An 11,569-nucleotide genomic window follows, 5' to 3' on the forward strand; every position below is an offset into this window, starting at 1 on the left:
TAGCATTAATGAGGATATACAATCACGTTGTCTGCTTGGGCAGGATTAGAAGTGATGCTGCTCCTGACAGGCCTGGCCTGCCTTGGAATTCATAGTCCTTCTTCCTCCATGTACATGAAATTATATTTATTAAATCTTTCCATTAAAATAGAAGCTATCAACATTTTTTATATATTAACTATTTTTCCAGGGGATATAAGGGACAAATACTATCACTGTTGCCTGATGATGAATTGATTTCAAGCTCTTATATAGGAAGAATACAAACTCAGGCTTTATGTTATTAGAAACATTTAACGAAGTGCTCCCATAGAGGACCGAGGAGACGGGAACTGCATAGGTTCTCCAGTTAGTACTGATTGCTTTTCTCTACTGATTGCTTCAGAAGGGGTTCCAAGGTGGTGGGCCGATATTTCTACCATTTATCAATGATGAAGCTTCCTTTTACATTTTGCATTTTAGGATTTTGAATTGTTATGCCATCTTTGGGAAAAAGCAATGGAAGTGTGTGGATGCAGCGTTTTCTCAGACTATTTTGACATGAGGCTATTGGTTAGCTCTCACTAGCCTGCTTCTAAAGGTGAAATGATGGTGATGTTCCAATTTTAAAAACCCTTGCTTGGCTTCCTAAATTGCATTGCTAGAAATTGGTTTATATTAGGGATAGCTAGAGAAATAACTCAATCTCTGACCCTGTTAGCAACAAGTCTGTTTTCATTTCCTTTAAGTTGCTGTTACAACAATCAGAAATGATTACATTAACTCAGGTCCTTCCTCATTAAAGTCTTAGCCTCATGAACTGTCACTAAGGGATTTAAGTTTCAAGATTTGCAAGTTGTGGAGTAGATACTCAAAAATAAATGATTGATTCCATATGATTGCTTAATACAGAAGGCATTGACTTTTGTAGTGAGCAATAAATAATGTCCAAAACATCTATTCAGTACCTTTCCCATATGGGGAGCTTCACCTGGTATGGTGACTGTATCAGTCATTTATGATAGATGTAAGTTTGAAATCCTGCACTGCTGATTAATAACTGTGTAAGTTTGAGCCTTTGTTTACTGGTCTGCAAATTGGGGATCATAATATTCACCAAAGAGGGTTGTACTGTAGATTAAATAAGATAATTTAGATGGAACGCCTAGCAAAATTAATAGTAAATGCTGTTTTCCTTTCCTTCATATGAGCATCAGAACAATCTTTTGAAGAATCAAAACAATCTTTGTGTGTGTGTGTGTGTGTGTGTGTTCCTTTACTGTAATCCTGTGAGGTAGAAAAGGCAGATGTTAATGAAGAAATCGAGGCACAATCAAGTTATGTGGTTGGCTCATTTAATTCAAAATTGGAATTTCAGTCTATTGATTTTTCCTTATACTGCTTCTATGAGTATATACTGCCTTTTTGTACCATTCTGTATCAAAGTCCAAATTAAATAATAATTACATCCCTCCTGATTGCTTCAATCAAAATTTGTCATTATACTAAAGGTTATAGGTTAATTCTCCTTTGCTCAACACACATTCATTAAAAAAATCTATTTGCCTATTTTTTCCCTTTGAGGATTTGAGGCAGCTTATAACATAGCAAACCCAAATGAAAGTGACAAAGAAGATATAAAATATCAGGATCAAATAAAAAGGAGATCATAATTATCCACATCATAAGGCTTAAACCTTGTTGCCACAGCTGGCTTTCAAATTTGGCTTTAAGCCATTATATAATTCCTTGAGGGCAGTGAGTGATGTAATAAAAACTGACCTCAATCACATTTTTATAACTGATAAAATACTAAATTTCATACGGCTTGACTATATGATGACATTTGATAAAAGCTAAAGGTAAACATTACACTCTTAGGGATAACCCTAATGTGTACAAAAATGTAACTTTCTGGCAGTTCAGCTCACTTCATCTCAGTATCTAGAGATGCTTGAGATCCCTGTGGATTGCATGAGTATTTTTTTGAAATGTTTTCTCTATGTTACAGTTATTTTGCAAAAGTCCCATTAAATTTTCCTCCCAAATTTATGAAATGTATGTAAAAAAATACAAAACAACATATTTTATAATCTTTCTCTTTACTCTTTTCTCTTCTGTGTTAATGTAATAACCTATATTAACAGCTCATGTGTATTAGTCCATTCCAGAGTAGAGAGTGCTAAAAAGGCAGATACAATGCTTCAAAAAATCCTTTTAAATGTATTTGAAAGTTGTGTGTCTGAGCTAGGGTTAAAATATAAGAAACAACTGGAGTTCAGAATCAGTCAGAAAAAAAAATGGAGGTAAGAATGAGCTGAAGATTGTTTTTTGCCTTGAGGGCATGTGCTGAACCCTGCAAACTAGACTCATTTTAAAGGTCCTTATGTAAGGGATAGGAGACAGAGTCTGTAATCCAAAGAAAATGGGATGGCAGATCACTCCTCTCATACCCCCATCCCCAACACACATACATATAAAGCTGAAGTCCACTCTTATTTGGCACTTTGAGAAAAAAAAAACAAAAACACAAAACTTTGTCTACTTGCCTGTTTGGGATTTGGCAAGAAAAATGAAGTCTTCTCAGATTATTTGAAAAAAAGGCACAATCACCAATATGGCCAGAAGAGCACATCAGATTAGATAAATTTCAGGTTGTTAATGCTATTAGCCCCATGCCAGAAAACAAACAAACAAACAAATTTCTATCTGAAGTGATGCATGTTAAACACTAGGTTAAGGAATTCTCATAGATGAACTTTCAAGGAACATGAGTTCATAATCAAAATTCACTAATAACATGAAGAAACAAGTGACTCTGAGTTTCAGCAGAAACAACATAAGATACAATCAGACCAGCAAATACTATACAGATACTGGAATTATTTGAGAGTAAACATTCAAATGTGTTTAATTTTTAAAGGAATAAAAATGGAAGGAAAGTGTAATTAAGGAACCAGAAATCAAAAAAGCTGAGCAGGCAAATAAGAAACAGAACCAAGTAAGATTTCTAAAAATAAAAAATGGACTCATAATTGGAAACACAATGGATAGTTTAAACAGTACATTAGACACAGCTGACATGAAAATTAGTGAACTGAAAGAAATCTAAACAATATTACCAAGACTGTAAACCAGAAAGAGCAAGAGATGAGAATTGTGAAATAGAGTTTTAGCCATTGAGGATAGGTAAGAAATTCTGACACATACCTAATCTGATTGACAGAGCAAGAGAATAGACTGAATGGTGACAAGTTAATATTCTGAGAGATAATGGCTGAAAATTTCCAGAACCGATGAAAGAAAACCATCCACAAATATGGGAAGATTAATAAATCCAAAAACAAGATAAAGAAAAAGAAATCCAAAATTTTCACTTTTGGCTATGATGGAATATTTTGTATCAGAACAATGTCTCTATTGAGAACAATAATTAAATCTGAATTTTAAAAAAACCCCTACTGTTTGAATGAATTGTAGTACAACTAAGCAGCCAGAACTTGCGGAGCCAGGATTCCAGCGGGAGGAGAAATGTGTTGAAGAGGAGCTCCGCTTTGTCTGCTACTAATACTTGTAGGTTATTATGGACTACAGAGGATAGAAAAGCTGAGTGGCAGCTCAGTGCTATCTGCATTCTTAGCAGACTGAGAATATAATTGGAACTCAAATTTACCCAGTCATCCAGAATTTTAGGGGTCACAATCTTGAAAATGGAGAATTGCTATGAAATGAGCTCAGTGATCAATAAGATTTCCCCCTGAGGTATTTGCTGATTCCTAAACCATGGGCCAAGAGGTCAAAAACCCAATCAGAAAAAGGCACAGAATTTTTGACATTTTCATGCCACTAGGAACACATAAATTGGATATCATAGCTATCCAAAGATGAGGGACTCTGATAAACCCCCCATGCTTTAAGTTGGGTCTACTGAAAGGCTAAACCCTGAGAATAAGGATAAACTGAAAACAGACCAGATCTTCTTAAAACAAATACCAAACCTCAGATCATCTCAATCCCTGATTGGATAAAGATGATCAGCCCTCTATCTAACTGCCTTCCTGAAGAAAAGGAAATTATCTCTGAAGAGAGATATCATCATTCAGAACTAGCATACGTATGACATTGCAATCAATAACTTTAGAATACACATTCTTTTTTGGTGCGTGTGAAACATTTGCAAACACTGACCATGTCCTGGATTATAAAGAAAATCTCAGGTATCAAGGGATGGAAATTACAAGCGTTTATTCTTTGGTTACAAAAAACTTAAGATAGAAATTAGCTATAAAAAGGTAACTTGAAAATCCTCAAATATTTTGAAACATAGCAGTTTTCTTTTGAAGTAACTTAAAAGTCAAAAAAGTTATCACAATGGAAATTAGAAAATATTTTAAACTCGTTAATAAAAGTATCACATATCAAAACTTTAGAGATACCACTAATGCTATACTTAAGAAGGAAATTATAATGTTCATTGTGTATATTAGACAAGAGGTATTAAAATATAAAGAGAATACTAAAACCAAAGATAATAAAAGGGATGAAATAAAAACATGGGACATTAATAAAATAGAAAATATATTTAAAATAGAATATATCAACAAAGCCAAATTTGGCTCTTTAAAAAGACCAGACCAGGTAAGGTGGCTCATACCTGTAATCCTAGCACTTTGGAAGGCTGAGGCAGAAGGATCACTTGAGGCCAGAAGTTCAAGACCAGGTTGCGCAACATAGACACTGTCTCTACAAAAATAAATAAATAAACAAATATTATCCAGGTGTAGTGGCACGTGTCTGTAGTCCTAGCTACTAGGAAGGCTGAGGCAGAATGATTGTTTGAACCCAGGAGTCTGAGGTTATGCTGAGCTATGATTGTGCCACTGCACTTCAGACTGGGTAACAGATAACCTGTCACAAACAAACGAACCTCCCCAAAAACCCAATGACAAACCAAAAATGTATAATCTTGTGGACAGATTGATAAATAAGAGAGAAGCTCAAATTACCAACATTAGGTATAAGTGAGAGACATCATTATAGATCATACAGTCATTGAAAGTCACAATAGGGTGTTGTGAACAAGTTTATGCCTATATATGAAAATTCAGATTAAATAGATAAATTTATAGAAAATATCAGCTTATCAAAGTCAATTCAAGGAAAGATAGAATATTTGAAAAGTTCTATATCTATTAAGAAAATCGAATCCACAGTTAAAAATTTTCACAAATAAGTCTCTAGTTCTAGATGGCTTAACTTCCAAATTGTTCGAAATATTTAAGGAAGATATAACATTAATTTTAGATAAACTTTTCTAAAAATCAAAAGAAAGACAAAGAAACATTCCCTACTATTTTCATGTGGCCAACATAATACTGACACCAAACTGGACAAAGGTAGCAAAATATATAAAAATTACAAGTCAACATCTTGAACATAGTTATAAAAATCATAAACAAAAATATGTCAATAGTAAATCCAATGATATATAGAAAGGCTAACACATCAGAATCAAGTTGGATTTTCTAAAAATAGAAGATTAATTAGCGTTTGAAAAATCATTGAAATTAATAAAATAAAAAAGAAAATCATATATTTATCTTAATAGGAGCAGAAAATATATTTGATAAAATTAAAAATGATTTATCATAGAAACATTTAATAGCAACCAGCAAATGAATAACAAAGAAGAAATTCTCTTTCTGGTGAAGGGTATTCTACAACATACTTACAGCCAACATCATACTTAATGGCGAGATATTGAAGCTTTTCCTCTCATATCAGGAAGAAGATAGGGTCCTAGCTCCTGCAAGTAGGCAAGGAAAAGAAAGAAAGTATATAAGAATTGAAATTGATGCAATAAAATTTTCATTGTTCACTGCTGAAGTGATGTGAACATAGAACATAGAAAATCCCCCCAAAATTACAAAATTTAAAAAGTGAGTTTAACAAACACTGGATAAAATGTCAATATACAAATATCGACTGATTTTCTATATATTAGCAAAATAATTAGAGATGAAAAATTTTAAATTAAAAAAATTTACAGTAGCATCAAATAACATCAACTATCTAGAATAAATGTAATGGAAGATTTGTAAATCTTCACTGAAAACTAAGTAACTATATAGAAAAAAGTTAAAGAAGACCAAAATAGTGGAGGAATAAATCATATTTACTGATTGGAAGGCTCAATATTAAAAAGATATTAGTTCTCCTATATGGACTTATAGGTCCCATGCAATTCGAGGTTTGTTTATTTATTTTCTGTTTCTTTTGAAAAGTAGCATGCTGATTCTTAAACGTGTATTTAAGAATATACAATTTTTGATGCAAAGAGGCAAGAATAACTAAGATGATCTTGAACAAGAGGAACCAAGTTGGAGGAAAACATTCTCAAATATGAAGATTAACATAAAGCTGCTACAAGTAATATAGTGTGATATTGATATAAATACGAATAAAACAGGGGAGAGTCCAAAAAGTGACTCACATATATAAAATCACTTAATTTATGACAAAGATTATGCTGCAGTACTGTGGGGAAGAGCTCTGTGAGGAAAAAGATGGTCTTTGAAATAAATAGTGCTGAGTTAATCATATACACACATTTAGAAAAAGAATCTTACTCCCATCCTACATTGCATGCATGCGCGCACACGCAGACACACACTCACACACACAAAATTCTGCGTCCGATCATAGGTCTAAACATAAAAAGCAAAACAACAAAAGTTCTAGGAAATAATATGGGGATTACAGAGGCTGGAATTTCTCTGTCATATCCAGAACTCTCTGAAGAGATGCAATCCGTTTCAGAGACTGCCCAAGGGAGGGGAGGAGGGGAGTAAAGAAAGTTGGGGTGGGGTTGGAGAGATCCCTGGCTTCTCTGCAATTCCACCTTTAATCCCCTGCCAGTGACTACCTTGCTGGACCTAGGTAAAAATGTATTGTCCGGGGAGCCTGGAAATAGAGCAGAGTGGGGGAAAGAAGAGAAATGGATCTGAGAGCAAATAAAAAATTAAAATAAAACAAAACAAACAAAGGCTTTCAATCATTATGTCCAAAATTATTAGTAATGATTTCTTATATTGCCGCTCCTCTTCATTATTTTTGGATAACTCTGTTCCATTAGATGAATCCAAAAATCTTATAGAGGGGATATGGTAATGACTGAAAATAAGTTTATTTCATTTCACTGTCCTATTATTTATTACTTACCTTTCTTCAACGTTTAAAAATTCAATTTGATTTTTTTAAAAGAAAAGGCTCCAGTTGGAAATTTTAAAGCCACTTAATATTTGTCATCTATCTATCAATAAGTATAACAATAAGTAGAATAACTAGTGTTGCCAATGTATTGAATATAATCCTTGACTCTTATTCAGTCTTTAAATTGTTAGTAGGAGCTGAGGGGAAGAAAAAAACCCAACAAATGCCAAATTGGTTCCAAGAATGGCTTTCCTTTTTAGCCAGTGTTACATTTTTCACAGGATGGGGGAAAAAGCTTTAGTGGTTGCATGCTGTTCTTGGGTAATACTTTTTAGTAATGCAAGAGCTTAGTTTGCTGGGTAACTTGATTACTCTAGAGGGCATGCTATTAGCAGAGTGGGAAGAAATCAAAAGAAAAAAATAATTTACATTAAGTCCACAGACATGCCATACAATACAATTACTTCAGGTTTTATATCCAAAAAGCTATTAAACTTTTTTTTTCCATTCTTTTAGCACTGTTGTATTCTGGTAAGGGGTTTTATGAGAGGCAAGAAATGGATGGTAGCCCAGAAAAGCCCAAGAGATTTTTTTGTGAATGAATGAGGCCTGATGGTGGTAATAAGTCCATATGGATTTTTCTTTTTAGGCTCTTTCTAATGAGTTGTGATTATCTATGGATAATCAATTCACTTCTTTTACTTTAGTTTTCACATGGAAATGATCATTCTGGTTTTCATTACAGAAGTGCTATATGCATAAAGGAGACAATATATACAAAGTGCTTTTGTATACCCGAGAGAAAAGTACAGTGTCCTTCAGAATCATTACCCAGGATCTCATTAATTATTATTCACTTATACAGTAGGAATTATCATGAGGAAAGAGCATCTTGGAGTTAATATTAGTTAGGACAGGTTAGGTTGTGTTGGAGTAACAAATTAATCCCCACATCTCAGTGGCTTAACAGAAAAAAGATTTAATTTATATTCATTCAGTATATCTTACAGTGGGATGCTTTGCTGCAAATGCTGAGATTCAGCCTGAATAAGCCCTACTATTGTTACTGGGGGGTTTTTGTTCTTAGAGCTCCCAAGATGGGGGCAGGCCTCTCCCAAGATGGCAGCAAGCCTTTTGTTCTCTGACCTGGGGTTCTTGGCCTCACGGATTCCAAGGAATGGAACCTTGGGCCATGCGGTGAGTGGTATAGCTCTATTAGAAGCCGTGGATCACAGAAGAGAACTGTGGAACCCAGCGACTAGTGTTCAGCTCAGTTAGGACGAACCCAGGCACTTAGCTGTGCAGGAACAATGGCGAGCCTTTAGCCTGATAGGGAGTGGCAATGGGTGCCTCACTGGATCAGGAGTGCAGTGGACACCCTTCTTGATCCGGAGGTGGGGAAGTCAGCGGCAGGTCTGCTATGGCGGCAAACAGCAGTGGTGGACGGCAAGCGAAAACTCAGCTCCAGCCATAACAAACGTGGACTAGAAGAGCATGCAGTTGCAAGATTTAATAGAGTGAAAACAGAGCTCCCATACAATAGGAGGGGACCCAAAGGAGGATGTCCTCTTCCGGCTCAAATGCCTGGGGTTTATATCCCAATAATTGTCCCTCCCACTGTGCTCTCGGGCGATATATTATTTGACTATTTCTTTACCTCCTGCTTTTAGCTTAATTTGTATTTTAGTGAGCCCTCTTTACTTCCTGATTGGTCAGGTGTGAGCTGAGTTACAAACCCTGTGTTTAAAGGTTGGTGCAGTCACCTTCCCAGCTAGGCTTAGGAATTCTTAAGTCAGCCTAGGAAATCCAGCTAGTCCTGTATCTCACTATCACATGTTGATGCCAGCTCACAAACATGATTTCCAGGGTCTACCTGAGAAAGAAAGAGGGAACACAGAGCATTTAGACCTACTCTAAAGTTCCTTGACCAGAAGTGGCACAAATCACTTTCACTTGCTTTCCATTGGTTAGAAACAGTCATGTGACTCCACCTACCTGCAAGACACCTGGGAAGTATAGTCCTATGTGCCTAGGAAGGAGCAGAGAGCCTCAGATAGGTGAACACTGTACTCCTAGCCACAGTCCACTGTATTTCAGTGATTGAAATGTGCAAAGGAGCTCATCAAAAAGAAGCTATTTACAGATGAAGGTGACCTTTATTGCTCATCTCAGGTATGTCATCACAGTAGTGTTGTAGTTTATTTCATTCTTGTCTTGCTTCTAATTGGTAGATGGCCAACCAGAAACAATCCTGGGCTTTAAAATGAGGCATTGGCAGAGACACAATTTCTAACCTCAAATATCAGACTCTGAACTGACCACAGAGCTCCTCTCTGAGTTTATATCAAGCTGTGAGCCTCTGCTTCCATCAGGAAAGCCTTAAATAGTTCATTTTTCCTTCTAGGAGCCTGCTGTTGTGTTCTGGCTAGAGGGAACAGGACCAGGGCCAAGTAAGATCTTGAAATTTAAGATAGAGACATCTGGTCTGAGTTTTCTGAGAAGCTTATTGAATCCTACATTAATCTAGGCACTCATAATACAGAAACTTTATTTTATAGGCGAGTGAAAGAGATAATTTATGTTAAAGAGCCTAGCACAGTTTTTGGCATGACTACAGTAGGTGCTCAATAAATGCATCTGTACTTCCTTTGCAAAGGAAGTAAAAATTATACTGGTTTGTACTCTGTAAGTAAATTCTGTTTAGTGGAATTCTCATGTAACAATATTCTTCCTACTTCTGTATTTCCATCTGACCAGTTGTACAATTACGAAGCTATTAGGACTTCTATTCAAAAGAAGGATTTTATGTGAAGCCATGCACTTGTGAAAGGAAAATATCTTGGGCCCCCAAACTCACAAAGCTAAAGGGAAAATTCATGTGGGGAACTGCTTAGGGCAAACCTGCCTCCCATTCTATTCAAAGTCACCCCTCTGCTCACTGAGATAAATGCATATCTGATTGCCTCCTTTGGAAAGGCTAATCAGAAACTCAAAAGAATGCAACCATTTGTCTCTCACCTATCTGTAACTTGGAAGCCCCCTCCCCACTTTCAGTCTTTCTGCCTTTGCTTGGAGTTGTCCCACCTTTCTATACTAAATCAATGTATTTCTTAACAAATATTGATTGATGTTTTCATGACTCCCTAAAATGTATAAAACCAAGCTGTGCCTGGACCACCTCGGGCACATGTCATCAGGACCTCCTGAGGCTGTGTCACAGGCGCATTCTCAACCTTGGCAAAATAAACTTTCTAAATTAACTGACACCTGTCTTAGATTTTCTGGGTCCACATACTGGACAAAACAGAAGTGTACAAAATAGCCAAAGTTCCCAATTGTGTTCCTGTGGTGGGGGTAGGGCAGCAATGCAGATAGAAAGCAAACAAGTAAATGAAGAAAGAAACTATCACTGAGATGTGCTAAGGAGAGAATTGAAAGAGGGTGATAAGGTTGAGAATAAGGAGCTACTTCAGATAGGTGGTGTAGCAACCCTGGTTCCAGGAAGAAAAACAGAGGCAATTCAAGTATTCCAGTAATATGGGGTGGTGTGAATGTGGGAGGAGTCAGAGAGTGAAGGCCTGAAAAGCTTCAGCTCTAGAATCAGAGAAACTCTCTGCACTTGCACCTGGAAAAGCTGGAACTCAAAGCGAAATTCAAGAAGTAGCACAATACTAGCTCTTTGAGTTGGATCGTGAAGTGTGTCCATGAGAGTGGCCTTGTCTTACACTCACGACCTCCCAATAATAGTGACTTCTGCCTTCCACATCTTGCTTGAACTCCTCTCCTTGGCAAACCCTAATCTAGAAGCATACAGAAAAGGAGACTCTGGGAAACATAGTTCTCATCCTTAGATGGGCATGGTGGCTTGGTGCTGAGCTGATAGCCGACAATTTAACACCAATGATCAGAAAGACATTTAAGCTGAGCTCTGAATAAAAAGAAGGGGTCAGCTTTCCACAGATCACAGGGAAGAACATTCCAGACAGAGAGAGTAACCAGCACAAAGGTGCTGAAGCTGGGAAGAGCATCTTGAGTTCTCCAAAAACATCAAGAACGCCAGTGTGTCTGGAGCTGAGTGCATGAGAGGAAGACTGATAGGAGATGCTGTTGGAGAGGTAATCAGGGGCTGAATCATACAGGGTCGTATAAGATGTAGTAGGTCCATTAGGGATTTATGTGCCTGAATGGCTTGTGTCTGAGCCCCATGGATAAGGTGTTTGTGGAGAGAAAGCTCACTGAGCTGTTTAGAAAGAGGGGCTTGGTGAGATTTAGGGACCCAGACTTTTCTGCCTCAGGCAGTAGAGAGTGCTATGAAGCAGAGAGGGGTGCTCACCTTATCCTCCCCAGAACACAACAGAGTTTCACAGCATGGAGAGTT

Source organism: Hylobates moloch, unplaced genomic scaffold (assembly GCF_009828535.3).
Source record: "Hylobates moloch isolate HMO894 unplaced genomic scaffold, HMol_V3 SCAFFOLD_10, whole genome shotgun sequence".
Lineage (NCBI taxonomy): Eukaryota > Metazoa > Chordata > Mammalia > Primates > Hylobatidae > Hylobates > Hylobates moloch.